Consider the following 14977-nt stretch of genomic DNA (forward strand, 5'->3'; position numbering starts at 1 on the left):
GTTGGAATAGTTCACATAGGCTCACACATTCTCACTATGTGCACAGCTTCTAGAAGACACTGCCCCTGAGCGTGTGGCTGTGTCACATCCAGACAACAGTGAGGCTGCTCAGCAAGACCTGTGTGATGGGGTGCTGCCTAGGCATGGGGTGGCAGTGCTGCAGGAAGGCCTAGTTATCCCCATTTTGCAGACAGGGAAACTAAGGCTCAGAGAATCTACGGGTCATATCCAAGGTCACACAGCTCACTAGTGGCAGCTTGAGCCATATAAGGCTACTCCACTTCTTAAAAAGGTATTCCTCCCCTTTAAAATTCTACTCCTCTCATAAAAGCATAATCATGTAAAGAGAAATGTTTTGAAGATAGAAAACCTGGTGACGGAGTTTCCCTTATCCTTGTGTATAATGATGCCCCGGGAGCTTCTGACCCCTCCTCTGTGTGAATTTCTCTCTCTCTTCTCTCTTTTGATTCTGGGCTTTAGAATGGGGAGCAGAGACATCTCAGACATAATAAAACATTCCAAGTGACACTGAGTTGGAGGCAATATGTTGAATACCTGTCTTTAATTGCTTCCAGTACCTTGTTAATGGAAATGTTTGACTGAAACAGAGACTCGGGATCAGTTTTTGTCAGAAAGAGGTTTGGGGAGGAAACACACAGCAACTTACTGGAGATTAAATAGGCCCCCACCGTGTGCTAGAGACGGGACCCCATGTCCAACCAGGACAAGCAGCTGGGGGCCCTGTAGGTACTGAGTGTGGAGCAGGTACCCTGGGGCTGAGAACCTGTCTGCACCTCTCTCTATTCTTGGGCTTGCCTCGGTGCCCCAGAATTTGCAAAGATTGACTTATTTGAGATGTTCCCATAGATTGAGCACACATGCCTCCTCTGTCCACACTCCGCCCCCACTATATTTCTAGATCAACCACAATTTGACTGGATTTAAGGGGCAGATGGCACAGTTGAAGGAGGAAAAGAAGGGGAAATGCTTTGCAATACTGTTTGACACCAGGAACACGGAGACCATTTCTTCATCTACTGGGATAAAGATCACTGGAGCTCTCATTCCCTGCAGGTTGGAGTGTAAAATACAAGAGTGTTGGAAACTTGCTGGCGGATCTTCTTCCTCTATTGTGCCCAGGCTCTCCTAGATGTTTACCCAAAAGAGATGAAAACATATGCATGTGTGGAAAACAGCTTCACTCACTGTAGCCCCACAATGGAATCACACTGTTCATGAGCAGGAGAAAGGAAAAATGAATGATGATGTGACTACAAGGGACTAGCCCTTGGCATAAAAAAGGACCAAAAATATAAGCAAGATCATCGGTGACACTCACAGTTGTGTATAGGAACCAGGCATGAGTGAGCACAGGCTGGGAATCTTTTATTAGACAAAATCCAACAATCAGTCAGAAAAGTGATGACCCAAAGGTGCACACCAACTGGGAGGAACCCGAAGTAATCATCTAGGTGCTGGAAAGATCCATGTCCTGGAGCTTGACCTAGATGGTGGTCACACAGCTGTTTACAACATAAAGACTCATCCAGCAGGTTAGGGTCTATGTGTTTACCTGAACTGTATCTCAATAAAATACTGTTTAAAAAAAAAAAAAATTCTCAGAGTCCAGGGAGACACAGAGGCAGCTAGAGTTACAGCAAACACACTTTGGCATCACCAGACAACTTGGAGGCTGTTGTTCAGTCGTTAAGTCAAGTCTGACTCTTTGCAGCCCCATGGACTGCAGTGTGCCAGGCTCCTCTGTCTTGCACTATCTCCTGGAGTTTGCTCAAATTCATGTCCACTGGCTCAGTGATACAATCTAACCTTCTCATCCTCTGTTGTCCCTTTCTCCTCCTACCTCCAGTCTTTCCCAGCATCAGGGCCTTTTCCAATGAATGGGCTCTTTGAATTAGGTGGCCAAAGTACTGGAGCTTCAGCCTCAGCAAAAGTTCTTCCAATGAATATTCTGGGTCAATTTCCTTTAGGTTTGACTAGTTTGATCTCTCTGCTGTCCAAGGGACTCTCAAAGAGTCTGCTCCAGCACCACAATTCAAAAGCATCAATTCTCTGGTGTCAACCTTCTCTATGGTCTAACATTCACAACTGAACCTAACTACTGGAAAGACCATAGTTTTGACTATGAATATTTGTTGACAAAGTGATGTCTCTGCTTTTTAAAATGCTGTCGGGGTTTTTCATAGCTTTCCTTCTAGGGAGCAACCACCTTTTAACTTCATAGCTGCAGTTACGACTTGCAGTGATTTTGGAACCCAAGAAAATGAAATCTGTCACTGTTTCCACATTTTCACCTTCTATTTGGCATGGGACCAAATGCCATGATCTTAAGTTTTTTTGATGCTGGATTTTAAGCCATCTTTTTCACCCTCTTCTTTCACCCTTATCAAGAGGCTCTTTGGTTCCTCTTCACTTTCTGCCATTAGAGTGGTACCATCTGCCTATCTGAGGTTGTTGATATTTCTCCCAGCAATCTTGATTCCAGATTATGATTCATCCAGCCTGGCATTTCTCATAATATATTTTGCATAAAGTTAAATAAGGAGGGTGACAACATACAGCCTTGTCATACTCCTTTCCCAATTTTGAGCAGGTCAGTATTTCCATGTCCAGTTCTAACTGTTGCATCTTGACCCTCGCACAGGTTTTTCAGGAGACAGGTAAGGTGGTTTGGTGAGTAAGTAAATAAGTGAAAGTTGCTCAGTCGTGTCGGACTCTTTGGATTATACAGTCCATGGAATTCTCCAGGCCAGAATACTGGAGTGGGTAGCCTTTCCCTTCTCCAGGGGATCTTCCCAACCCAGGGATCGAACCCAGGTCTCTTGCATTGCAGGTGGATTCTTTACCAGCTGAGCCACAAGGGAAGCCCAAGAATACTGGAGTGGGTAGCCTATTCCTTCTCCAGCAGATCCTCCCGACCTAGCAATAGAACCCAGGTCTCCTGCATTGCCAGCAGTTCTTTACCAACTGAGCTATCAGGGAAGCCCAGGGTGATCTGGTACTCTTTAAGAATTTTCCAGTTTGTTTTGATCCACACAGTCAAAGGCTTTAGTGTAGTCAATGAAGCAGAAGTAGGTGTTTTTTCTGGAATTTCCTTGCTTTCTCTAGGATTCAACAAATGTTGACAATTTGATCTCTGGTTACTCAGCCTTTTCTAAACCCAGTTTGTATATCTGGAAGTTCTCAGTTCACGTACTGTCAGGAAGCATTTAACAGGAGGCTTCCTGTGTGCTGTTTTGGATCTGTCAGGAATCCTCTGGTCCTTACTAATTCCTGAATATTCAGGAATTAAGAGGAGAGGCACGCCTTCCCCAGGGCTGAGGAATCCAGGCATTTCCTTTGTTAGTTTCTCAAGACAGTGATAAGTACCCTCTTCCTTCTTATTAGCCATACGGGAAAAAGTGATTGTTTACAACTCTGTCTTTAATAGGGATTGCCTTATGTTTTGTAAGTTTGGAATTTTAATCTTTATCTTTGCTGAGAATAACTACCTTGTAGACAGGATATATGCCCACACCATGTTGGTTAAAACACCTTTCCTCCATCAGAGCTTGGGTCCCCGTGTCTCTCTCTCTCTCTCTCTCTCTCTCGAAGGCCAGCTGCGTAACCCAGGGAATATTAGCCTCTTTCCTTCTTTCACTCTCTCGTTATCGACTCCAGACCACCAGGTTCCGGTCCAATAAAGGACCAACAACGTACCACTAAAGCCTAGTTTGAAGGATTTTGAGCATACCCTTGCTAGCATGTGAAATGAGCACAACTGAGTCACAGTGAGTCCAACCCAAAAAGAAGAGCCCTCGGCCCTGCTCCCACTCCACAGAGAGGGGCAACAGCCAAAATGAGAGCCAGTGCATTTTCAGATGAATGGAGACAGTGGGGAGGCGTCTCCAAGACCCAGTGCCTGGCACAGTTGACCTCAGCAGCCTGGCATCACCGTGCAGTCACTGAGATCCTCTCCCGGGGCCTGGTTCTTGTCTTAAAGAGGTGAGAGGCAGCCCTCAGAGCTCTGTTACTCAAAGTCGCAGACACTTGTCTGAGGCTACCCTTCTCCACACTGTAGACCATAGGATCTGTTCTAAATGTGTTGGCCACCTCACACTCTCAAAAAACTGACAAGTATTAATGAGGTCTTGGCGAAAGGAGGCCTTTAGCACTATTGGAAACACAGTGAACTTCCCTTTTCCTAAGGGACTGGCATTAAGCTTCTGATTGCTAAAGCATCTATTTTCAAACACCCATTTTACATGAACATATCATCAGCTGTATACCAGCTTCTAGGTAAGCCCCCATGCCTGCCTCACCCATCAAGTTCTCCTTTCTAGAAAACCTTGGGCAACCTAGATAACCATGTGAGTGACCCCATGTCTCTTCCTGCCCCCTAGTTCTTGCTTAACCACCCCACCCTTGCACTCCAATAAAGGCAGAAGCCCAGTTCTGTGCTCCCTCCCCCTCTCCACACTGGCCATTGTCCTGTGTGGCCCTCAAGGTATGAGAGTAATAATATTTGTTTTATCAAAGCTCCCTCTTGGTTGTTGCTGAGCAGTATCTTGCAATCATAGTAAGAACCACAAGATTTGCACCAGCTGAAGAAATGCCTGTGGGGACTCCTACGAATAGTAAAGGCCCATGTGAGGCCCTCAGGTATTCCTGAACTGACAGCATCTCCATGCACAGTCAGAGACAAACGCCACCAAACATCTAGTATGGAGGTTCCTCCAAAAACTAAACATAGAAATTACCATATGATCCATCAATTCCATTTCTGGGTATTTACCCTTAGCGAACTGAGAGCAGGGACTTGAAGAGATATTTATACACATGTGTTCATGGTATTATTTACAATAGCCAAGAAGTAGAAGCAACCCAAGTGTCCATCTACGGATGACTAAACAAAGAAAATGTGATCTATCCATGTGCATGCTTGCTAAGTCACTTCAGTCATATCCAGTTCTTTTCAACCCTATGAACTGTGTAGCCCGCCAGGCTCCTCTGTTCTCCAGGCAAGAATACTGGAGTGGGTTGTCATGCCCTCCTCCAGGGGATCTTCCAACCCAGGGATTGAACTCACCTCTTCTGTTTCTCTTGCTCTGCAGGTGGATTCTTCACTGCTGATCTAGAGGGGAAGCTTGGTCTACACATACAATATGATTATTCGGCTTTAAAAAGGAAAGGAATTTCCTGGTGTTCCAGTGGCTAGGACTCTGTGTTCTTACTGGCAAAGGCCTGGGTTGGATCCTTGGTCAGGAAACTAAGATCCTGTGCTCCACTTGGTGCTCCCAGAAAAAAAGAAAAAGGAAGGAAATTCTGACACACATTACAACACAGATGTTGGGAAATGAAGAAACTGTCCTGTATCCTTCTATGTTCTTCTGGCTAGTTTAAGAACTAAATTGACATGAGACAGATTAGCAGGAGATAAATCTAACAAGAGTTTATTAACATATATATATGGGAGACACTCAGGAGAACTAACCCACCAAAATGGTCAAAGCCCTCAGCTTAAAAACTACCTGCAACTAAAGACAGAAGAGAATGTTGAGGGTAATGGTTTGGGATGTCATAGAGGAGGAAGATGATTCACAGAAAAGCAAATGCTTGGTGGATAAGTGCTTGCTGGGCTCAGAGTGGACTCTGATCTCTAGGTCCTGCCAGGTTTCCCCACCACACCTCTGTCAGGGTCTTTCGGAGATATCACTGGTCAAGGCTCTATTTCTGGAACAGACCGGTTTCTTAAAAAAAATCAGTCTAGGAACTTCCCTGACAGTCCAGTGGTTAAGACTGCAGACTTCCATTAGGAGGCGTGTGGCTTTAATCCCTGGTAGCAGAACTAAGATCCCTCAAACTGTTAGGGGAAGCGTGCTGATTGAAACCGCCAACCCTGGCCAGGCACCATAGTAACCATTTGCATGAGTTGTTTTATGACAGGAGGTCCTGATAAGAAATACGGAACTGCCAAAGCAGCCACCACCAACCGGAACAGTTCGGGAAAGGTTGAAAGAAGACACTGCGTGTCCGTCCACTTCCCAGAACCCCTCTCGCTAGCATCCACCTTGGCTGAGCGATTCGTGCGCCACCAGGAAAGACTCTGAATTAGAATGATTGGCCAAAGACCACCCGGAAACTAATCCCATCACCATAAAACCCCAGACTGCGAGCCATGCGGCAGAGCAGTTCTCCTGGGTTCCCTTACCCTCCTGCTCTCCACCCAGGCACCCTTCCCAATAAAATCTCTCACTTTGTCAGCAAGTGTGTCTCCTCAGACAATTCATTTCCAAGTGTTAGACAAGAGCCCAGTTTCGGGCCCTGGAAGGGGTCCCCTTCCTGCAACAAAACCACATACTACCTCCTCACACCCAAAAAAGTATCAGCCTAAATGAATCCTCCTGGCAAAACTGGAAAGTCACATTAATGTGACTTCCTAGTCCCATTAGACTTGTGGACTTTCTCCAAAAGGCTGGAGTTTTCCTTCACAGGGGGAGTTCCCCAAACTGGAGCTGAAGCTTCTGACTGTCAAAGTTACCTGGGGCTCCTGTAGGGAAATTAGAATCAGACACCTCAAGCTCAAAGGAGACTGTGAGCCTCTTCATTTATTATCATTGTGTCCCTCTCCTTTGCAAAGCATCTGTAACTTCAAGATTGTATAAATGTGAGCCATTAAGGGGCCATTGCTCTCCTTATCTTAACATATCTAATATACACCTCAAAGAGCTTTCCTTCAGGACAGATGAAATACTTTCCATTTTTATAAGTTTGATAACACCAAAAGAAAGGAAAATTCCAACAAAGATGGCATAAATTCCATCATTGGTGCACAGATCAGCCATTTCCCAAACCAGGTAAATAAATTTACCCTACAAAACAAATTGTTGTAGCCACGCGTTCCAGGAAACAAACTCACTCAGAAGGACAATGCAGATAGTGGAGTGCAGTTTACTACACCAGCGGGCTCAAGGCAGAGTCTCCTCTTAGCCAAGGACCCCGACCAGTTTTTGTGAAAACCTTATATACCCTAAGTGTATAAGGTTCCCTAAAACTAATCTGAACAAAGGAAAAAGAAAGATACAATCAAAGTTAACCGTGATCATATACCTTAAGCCTAGGTAGTTAACAGTGGACAATTATCAATAGGCCTGTGGTCATACCCCAATAAGCATAATAGAATGTATGATTCTATTCGGTTACACAGATAATTAGGATATTAATTAGGGTGTTCTTTTAGGCAACAGAGAGCCCTGGGGCTCTTCCTTCCAGGGCCTGGTTTTCCAGTTTGTGTGTTGTTTCCATAGATACTGGGCATATAGCTCAAAATCCACAATCCGGCCCAAGATGGAGTCCTGCTTTCAAGATAGAGCCTGTTCTGTTTCCTCCTTCAAAAGGACCTTGTTGCTACTAGGCTGTTCCTACCCCCACAAGAGCGAGTTCCCCCATTAACTGGTTCCAACTCAGAAACAGTCCAACCACAATTCCCCTTCTTCAAGGTTACCCCAATCAAATTGGCTTGTCTTATAAAGGAAAGGCCTAAATTAAGGGGGAATATGTTTCCAGGGTACACACTGAAGCGACTTACCCTACAAAATCTAGTCCATCAATTGGTAAAACAAAAGGACACACAGCACAGGTGAACCAGTTCCCAACTCGGGCAAATAAATTTACCATACAAACAAATGAACCAGTTTCAACAAGGGTAGGATTGTCCCCACAAGAACTCGTTCCCCAATGAACTGGTTCAAACTCAAGTAGAGTCCAACAATTCCTCTCTCCACAAGTTGAGGGGAGAATACATTGACTCACAACACAAAAGGACACACAGACTTACTAACAAAATTGAGTCCATCGACTCTGTTTTTTGGTTCCTTGCTTCAGCTGCCAATGTTGGGGCAGCTGGTGCCACTTCAGGGAATCTTGAGTGAAAGATCTTCAGGAAAAATTGTCCCAGCAGCTGCTAAGAGCCTTGCTCCAATATTCCCTGACTGGGGCCAGCTAACCATGAGCAGCAAGACTCCTGGCTGGCTAAGCCAAATTTCTTACCAAGCCCAAGCTTGCTGTGCCTGCTGCACAACTGGCCAATGAAAGTGAGAGACAAGGTGTTGAGGCAAGGAACACTGTAATTCTGACTCCATGTTGGAACTGTTTCTTTGTTTTACATAGCTTTTATCATAATATTATAGCCTGCCTTGGAGAATCCTGCCCCTCTGCCTGACTGTTAAACTGAAGGGCCTTTGTTCAGAACCCTGTCTACCAGTAGAAGATGGCAAGAAGGAAGAAATTAACACATTTCCTGCCTGAGGCTTGCCATTCTAGGAGATATTTGCAAGATTAATGGTCTTTTTACTTTGTTTCTTCACCTCCCCCCACCCTGATCTATAAAAGAACCTAGCATCCAGACCCCAATAAGATGGTTATTTTGAGACATTAATCTACCATCTTCTTCAGTCAGCCAGCTCTCCAAAGTCGTATTCCTTGAGTCAATACCTCATCTCCAATTCATTGGTCTGTCAAGTGCAAACAGAACAAACTTGGACTTGGTAACAAAAGGACTTTATTCAGGAAGCTAGCTGACTGGGAAGATGGTTGAATAATGTCTCAAAATGACCATCTTGTAGGGGTCTGGATGCCAGGTTCTTTTAAGAATCGGGGAGAAAAGTGGTGAGAATCTAAAGTCAAAAGGTAGAATAGAAAGGGAGAGGCACTGAGGAAGTAAATAAAAAGGACCATTAGCCTTGCAAAAGATCTCTGAGAAGGGCCAGCCTTTGGAAAAGGTGTTTAAATCTCTTCTTTCCCTTGCAGCCATTCACAGGTGGGCAGGGTCAGATTATCTCTCTATGAGCTGAACAAAGGCGCTTAAGTTTAACAGTCAGGCAGAGGGGCAGGGTTCTTTGAGGAGGGCTATTCAGTTCAGTTCAGTTGCTCAGTCAGGTCGATTCTTTGCGACCCCATGGTCTGCAGCACACCAGGCCTCCCTGCCCATCAATAACTCGTGGAACTTGCTCAAACTCATGTCTAGAGAGTCGGTGATGCCATCCAACCATCTCATCCTCTGTCATCCCCTTCTCCCCCTGCCCTCAATCTTTCCCATAATCAGGGTCTTATCAAAGTGAAAGGTCGGGTATGTTGAGGCATGCCCCAGAAAAAGTGCCGCAGACAAGTTCCGGAGGCTGGCTAAACTTCAGGGGACCGACCCCACCCTGCAGCCTGGTCCGATCAGGAACCGACACAGAGCCCTTGGACACCCACCGCCGCTGTAGCCCGCGCTTTCTTCCTTATATAGAAGGACCTGGCCTGGGCGCCGGTCCGGGCTATAAAACCTCTCCCCACCTCTGCTTCCTCGCAGACTCCCTTTGTCTCCTCGCTCACCCGCCCCTCCCCGGGAGATCTGCCCGAGAGCGCCCGCCCATTAAAGGCCTTTTACCACCGGTCCTTAGAGGTGGCTCTTTATTCCCCCGCGGCGTTTTCTAACACAAAGGAGTCAGCTTTTCACATCAGGTGACTAAGTATTGGAGTTTCAGTTTCAACATCAGTCTTTCCAATGAACACTCAGGACTGATCTCCTTTAGGATGGACTGGTTGGATCTCGTTGCAGTCCAAGGGACTCTCAAGAGTCTTCTCCAACACCACAGTTCAAAAGCATCAATTCTTCGGCGCTCAGCTTTCTTTATAGTCCAACTCTCACATCCATACATGACCACTGGAAAAACCATAGCCCTGACTAGATGGACCTTTGTTGACAAAGTAATGTCTCTGCTTTTTAATATGCTGTCTAGGTTGGTCATAACTTTCCTTCCAAGGAGTAAGCGTCTTTTAATTTCATGGCTGCAATCACCATCCGCAGTGATTTTGGAGCCCAGAAAAATAAAATCAGCCACTGTTTCCACTGTTTCCCCATCTATTTGCTATGAAGTGATGGGACCGGATGCCATGATCTTAGTTTTCTGAATGTTGAGCTTTAAACCAACTTTTTCACTCTCCCCTTTCAATTTCATCAAAAGGCTCTTTAGTTCTTCACTTTCTGCCATAAGGGTAGTGTAATTTGCATATCTGAGGTTATTGATATTGAAGGAGGAAACAGAACAGGCTCTATCTTGAAAGCAGGACTCCATCTTGAGCTGGACTGTGGACTTTGAGCTATTTGCCCAGTATCTATGGAAACGACATACCAACTGGAAAACCAGGCCCCCAGAAGGAAGAGCCCCGGAGCTCTCCATCACCTAAAAGAATACCCTAATTATCTGTGTAACTGAATAGAATCATACATTCTATTATGCTTATTGGGGAATGACCACAAGCCTATTGATAATTGTCCACTGTTAACTACCTAGGTTTAAGGCATATGAATCATGGGTTCATATGAATCATTGTATCTTTCTTTTTCCTTTGTTCAGACTAGTTTCAGGGAATTTGGGGAGGTGGGTTTAGACACATATGCTTAGGGTATATAAGGTTTTCACAAAAACTGGTTGGGGTCCTTGGCTAAGAGACTCTGCCTTGGGCCAACTGGTATAATAAACTGCACTCCACTATCTGCATTGTCCTTCTGAGTGAGTTTGTTTCCCGGAACATGTGGCTACAACAATATTTCTCCTGGCAATCCTGATTCCAGCTTATGCCTCATCCAGCTCAGCCTTTCTCGTGATGTACTCTGCATATTATAAGTTAAATAATCAGGGTGACAATATACAGCCTTGATGTACTCCTTTTCCTATTTGGAACCAGTCTGTTGGTACATGTCCAGTTCTAACTGTTGCTTCCTGACCTGCATACAGATTTCTTAAGAGGCAGGTCAGGTGGTCTGATATGCCCATCTCTTGAAGAATTTTCCACAGTTTATTGTGATCCACACAGTCAAAGGCTTTGGCATAGTCAATTAAGCAGAAATAAATGTTTTTCTGGAACTCTCTTGCTTTTTTGATGATCCAGCGGATATTGGCAATTTGATCTCTGGTTCCTCTGCCTTTTCTAAAACCAGCTTGAACATCTGGAAGTTCACGTACTGCTGAAGCCTGGCTTGGAGAATTTTGAGCATTATTTTGCTAGCGTGTGAGGTGAGTGCAATTATGCGGTAGTTAGAGCATTCTTTGGCATTGGGATTGGAATGAAAACTGACCTTTTCCAGTACTGTGGCCGCTGCTGAGTTTTCCAAATTTGCTGACATATTGATTGAAGCACTTTCACAGCATCATCTTTTAGGATTTGAAATAGCTCAACTGGAATTCCATTACCTCCATTAGTTTTGTTCGTAGTGAGGCTTCTTAAGGCCCACTTAACTTCACCTTCCAGGACGTCTGGCTCTAGGTGAGTGATCACACCATCGTGATTATCTGGGTCATGAAGATCTTTTTTGTACAGTTTTTCTGTGTATTCTTACCACCTCTTTTTAATATCTTCTGCTTCTGCCAGGTTCATACAATTTCTGTCCTTCATTGAGCCCATCTTTACATGAAATATTCCCTTGACATCTCTAATTTTCTTGAAGAGATCTCTAGTCTTTCCCATTCTATTGTTTTCCTCTATTTCTTTGTATTGATCACTAAGGAAGGTTTTCTTATCTCTCCTTGCTATTCTTTGGAACTCTGCATTCAAATGGGTATATCTTTCCTTTTCTCCTTTTCTTTTCACTTCTCTTCTTGTCACAGCTATTTGTAAGGCCTCCTCAGACAGCCATTTTGCTTTTTTGCATTTCTTTTTCTTGGGGGTGGTCTTTATTCCTGTCTCCTGTACAGTGTCATGAACCTCCATCCATAGTTCATCAGGCACTCTGTCTATCAGATCTAGTCCCTTAAATCTATTTCTCACTTCCACTGTATAATCATAAGGGATTTGATTTAGGTCATACCTGAATGGTCTAGTGGTTTTCCCCACTTTCTTCAATTGAAGTCTGAATTTGGCAATAAGGAGTTCATGATCTGAGCCACAGTCTGCTCACGGTCTTGCTTTTGCTGACTGTATAGAGCTTCTCCATATTTGGCCACAAAGAATATAATCAATCTGATTTTGGTGTTGGCCATCTGGTGATGTCCATGTGTAGAGTCTTCTCTTGTGCATGGGGGATCTTAATTCCAAAACCAAGGACTGAACCCATGCCCCTTGCAGTGGAAGCTGGGACCCCTGGACCACCAGGGAACTCCCCTTAGGAATGTAGTCTTAATCAGCCAGGCTGGAATTTTCTGGTCTGCACCCTGGTGGTAATCCGTCTCCTGGGACCTCTCCATCCTTGGGAGGAAGAAACAGTCTACAAGAGTGACACTTGCCCTGCTTCCAAAAGAAGGTGATTGGGTGTAAAACAGTCCTTTGTTAGCTTTTGTTAATAGCTCCTGCTCCCCACCCTCCTTCTACCTCTAAAACCCTTTCTTTTTTCTTTTCTTTTCTTTTTTTTTTTACAACCTTTCAGTTTTAATTTACAACATCAGATGCTGCCTGATTCATGAATCACTGAATAACAAAGCCAATTAGATCTTCAGATTTACTCAGTGGAATTTTGTTTTTATCAGCTGTCATCTTCATCTTGGCAGCTGATGGTTCTATGTCTCCCTTCTTCTCCATGGACCAGCCAAAGCACCTGCCAGCACCATACCCACTCGCCAATATACTCCAGGGAAGTCTTCTCTCCAGTGCCCAAGTCTGGAACCATATACTCCTGCAGAGGACATGCACTTGTGATGCCAAAAGTTCAGCTTCTCTGTATACGGGTGAGATCAAATCTCAGAGACAAGAGTTTGAGTAAAGTAGAAAACAGTAGCTTTATTTCTGTGCCAGACAAAGGGGGCCACAGTGGGCTAAACGCCCTCAAAACCATGTGTCCCAACTTGAGGAAAATAGTGAGGAATAAAAAAATGTATTTTTTATTACTATAAAAAAAGTTTTATAGTAATAGTTCAAAGAGGGTGTGTTAGTCCATGGACATTCTTGTGATGGGTTGGTGGTGAGGTGAGTAGACTTCAGGTCCAACTGGTCTGGGGTCTACATGCTTGTGATCAGCATACCATTATTAATTGTTAACTTCTCACACCTGGAAGGGGTTTCGGTATCTGCAAAACAGCTCAAAGATATTGTAGTGTGTATCCATTGATGGGGAAACAGGACTTTGTCCCAAATCTGCTCTTGACTGTTTCTCCTTGGTCTCCAATCCTCTCCCTTCCCTAATTAACAACTGCTAGAATCTGCCCCTTGTGTGGGAAATAAAGCCCACAAGTCCCAACCCAAGGAATAGACTTGGAGACACAAGTAAGGCTTTAATGACGGTCTTACCAGATCAGGTGTCTGGTGGGAAGGCTGTAGACCCAAAGTCAATGGGGTTTTTATCCTCTCAGCACACAAGTCCCTCCCCTGGTTCCTCATTGGCTAAGTACTACAGGGTTAACAATCTTCCCGAGAAAGCCAGTTGGATTTACTACTCTCTCTTTGTCTGGATTTTCCTATTCAAGTATCCTAAGGGCTCTTACATCTGCAGGCTGTCACTCTAGTCGGGTTGTCCTTGAAAATGGGCTATTTTGAGTTTTCATTTCTTACATTTGGAACTCAGGGAAGGCCATGGAGGCCAAATGAAGCCTGTTTTCTATAATCAAAGAAATAGGAGACATAGGAAGGCCTTGTGCCTGGGAGCCCCATCATCAGGCCCTACATGTATCACCTGCTTGAATAGAATAGCATTTAAAGATGGGTTTCAGGGCATAGAGGCAGCTAGGAGATTTTAGATGTAAAACAGTGGGCTAAAGACAGAGCCTTGTTTGCCAAAAGCTCCTTCCCCCTACTGCTTTCGAGTCAGTCTGGAAGCTTCCATGAGCACAAGGACAGAGGGACTCCCACTAGGACCTCAATTTGCCCTGGTTAATCGTCAACCTCCCCCACCTACCACTCAGGCCCTCGGTAGAGATATCCATTGCCACTGATTAGCACTTCCTCAAAAGATTAAAATAACCTATTGAGAAAGCAAAAAAGTCCAAAGGCCAGTCAGTTGGTTAAGTCACTAACTTATGTCTGACTCTTTGCAGCCCCATGGACTGTAGCCCTCCAGGCTCCTCTGCCCATGGAATTTTTCAGGCAAGAACACTCAGGTTGGGTGCCATTTCCTCCTCCAGGAGATCTTCTCGACCCAGGGATTGAACCTGCATCTCTTGTGTCTCCTGCAGGGACAGGTGGATTCTTTACCGCTAGCGCCAGTGGGGAAGCCTACCCTCTGCTGCAGCTTAAGGGAAAACATATAAATCTTTGCAAACACCTCCTCTGTCCACAGTAACCCCTAAACATTTTAGGTCTCACAAAATGGTTACATTCAGCAATACATTTTCTTCTTCTCTGAGAATCATTCAAATCATCCTTCATCCAAGTGGAGGAATGTGTCCTGTGAAAGCAGAATCAATGCTCGATGTGCATTTCCAGTGTTGATGACTCAATATCCTCGTTCCCACCCTTGCTCATTCATTTCTACAGCCAACACGTCTTGAAGGTTTGCAGCCAGCCAGTGCTTACAAACTCATTAGCCTCTACCACGCTGATAATCCTGGCATGTGCACACAGAGCTCCACTTCACTCCCAAATTCACAGCTGAACAATCCAGCTCTGTTTGGGGGCAGGGACACACCCGCTCTTCCACGTGTTTGATCCTCATGGTCAGTTTCTTCTCCACCTGCTTGGGTGGTGACGGCTGCCTCCCCGGCCTGAGTTTCCCCTCCTACCTGGCAAGCGAGAAATGAGGCCGACACACCCACACAGATAAGTCTCCCATCCCCTGTGAGATGCTCTAAATCTTATAGGGGGAAACCATGAGAAAATTCAAAAGATAAATTGATAACTGGAGTTTTTCATCTTTGTTACAGGTGAAAACTTTGGAAGCCTGCCTTCTCGCTTGACCTGGGGGCGCCTTCTCATGGCAGGTGTGACCTGAGCCTGCTGCATCTCTGCTGAAATCGAGCAAGACCCTGCGGGGCCCTCCCGGGCACAAAAGTCCCTCTGTGTCCCCCATTTC

The sequence above is a fragment of the Muntiacus reevesi genome, chromosome 18, assembly GCF_963930625.1.
Source record: "Muntiacus reevesi chromosome 18, mMunRee1.1, whole genome shotgun sequence".
Classification (NCBI taxonomy): domain Eukaryota; kingdom Metazoa; phylum Chordata; class Mammalia; order Artiodactyla; family Cervidae; genus Muntiacus; species Muntiacus reevesi.